Here is a 2,287-nt window from a genome sequence, read left to right on the forward strand (position 1 = left end):
GCCCACTGAACCTCGCAGCCGCGAGCGCCCCCACCCCCGCCTTATAGGCCAGACCGGTTTTGCGTCACTTCCTCTCTCACGTACGCACCTCTACCCCTCTCAAACCTCCCCCCCCCCCAAGCTTAGTGAGAAGCTGGAGCCTGGGAGCGGGGAGGTAGCGAACGAGAGAGAGCGAGAGAACCCTCCCTCCCGCTGCGCATAGAGGCGCCTGGGGAAAGGTGGAGAAAAGGCGCCAAAGGGCTGGAGGTGGGGGAAGAGCCTGGTGGATTGTGTCGCGGCGCCTTCCTTCCTCTGCCGGCGCCCACCTACCCTTAACGTCACACTTCTGCGGCCCGGCCACCACGTGGTCGTGTGCAATCCTCAAGTGGAGCGGGAGATGTGATTCGGCCCTGCACAAGCTACCACGTGTAGTAAACCAGGACCCCCAAGGTAGCATCTTAGGCTGGCTGCTCCCCAAATTAGGGGGTCTTGAGTCTGCAGTACAAAATCAAACCGCACCAGGATTGAGCTCTTGAGAACGTTCAGTTCCAAGATTTTTCTAAAAGTTGGATTATGCTTGGAACGTAGTAGGTGCTTAAATACTTATTTTTTGCTAAATACTTTATAACTAATGTACTTTGAAGGATTCTTTTTTGTATTTTATTTGTTTCATTAAACATTTCTCAATTGCATTTTTTAAAAGTTTTAACAATCATTTTTTAAAATTTTGTGTTCCATATTCTCCCCAGCCCCTTGAGAAGGCAAACAATATGATGTGGATTATACATCATACAAAACGTTTATTAATGCTTCTTGATTTGATTTTCCTCCTTTCATCCAAACTTTTAGAATCTCCAAGGTTATGGAGACTAGTATTATGTATACACATATTATATATACTGATGGACAAGCTCTTTAAGTTGTCCACCAACTGCATGTTATAATTGATCCATCTGGTTTTTACTATGTGGATAATTAAGCCAAAACTCTTGAGTGATTACAGGTCTCACTCAAGAGTCTACAGTGTTCTGGGATTTAATGTAACCAGCTCAATATCATACACAAACAGGAATACTTAAAGAACCTCATAATCTGTAGGAAATTTCTCTTTGAGTTGGACTCTGAGCTGAATCTCTTCCATGACAATGATGAGCACCTCTGGCAAACATGTTTCTCTGTGTTTTATGCCTTTTCAGCAAGGTGGCTCAGTGGATAGAGCGATAGGCCTGGAATCAGGAAGACCTGAGTATAAATCGGGCTCAGACTTACTGTGTGACTGGGCAAATCCACTGGAGAAGGAAATAGTAAACCACTCTGGTATCTTTGCCAAGAAAACTCCATAGACAGTATTGGTGTGCTGTGGTCTATAGGATCATGAAGAGTCAGACACAATTGCACAACAACAATATTACTAATCAAAAGGTCCGTGAACAAGGTAATCTCTACCCCAGAGATCTATCCTGGGCCATCTCTCTTCTTCCTATTATCTATCTAGGTGATCTCATCATTTCCTATTGATTGAACCATCATCTCTATGCAAGTGACTCCCAAATCTAGCTCTCACCTCTTTCCTAAATTACAGTCTTTCACCTCCCACCTTCTGCTGGGCATCTCCACCTGGATGTCCTATACACATTTCAAACTCAACGAAATATAACCATCCTAGTTATGGTTCTGTTTCCATAGAGGACACAGCCATTCTTCTAGTAGCCCAGATCTGCACTAACTGCAATGCAGTCATCCTCATCTCCTCATCTTCCTTCTAACCAGTTACCCAGTCTTGTTGATTTCATCTCCTTAGTAGCTCTTCCGTCTATCCCTTCATTTTTATTAACAACTGCCCCAGTCCAAGTCTTTATCACTTCTCACCAGGATTATTGAAATAGCCTCCAAACTGCTCTCCCAGAATTCAATCCCTCTCTTCTGTAATCCATTCTCCACCCAGCTGCCAAATTGATTTTCTTCAAATATAGGTCTGATTATCTCATTCTCTACTACTAGAAGCTTCAAAGGCTCCCAATTACCTTGAGGATAAAATGCAAGCTCTATTAAGAAATAGAGCAGTAGATCAATGAAATAGGTTAGGTACACAAGACACAGTAGTCAATGACTATAGTAATCTACTATTTGATAAACCCAAAGACCCCAGCTTCTGGGATAAGAACTCACTATTTGACAAAAACTGCTGGGAAAACTGGGAAAGAGTATGGCAGACACTAGGCATAGACCAAAATCTCATACCATATTCCAAAATAAAGTCAAAATGGGTTCATAATTTAGATATAAAGGCTGATACTATAAGCAAACT

Source organism: Vombatus ursinus, unplaced genomic scaffold (assembly GCF_900497805.2).
Source record: "Vombatus ursinus unplaced genomic scaffold, bare-nosed wombat genome assembly UNPS02014959.1, whole genome shotgun sequence".
Taxonomy (NCBI): domain Eukaryota; kingdom Metazoa; phylum Chordata; class Mammalia; order Diprotodontia; family Vombatidae; genus Vombatus; species Vombatus ursinus.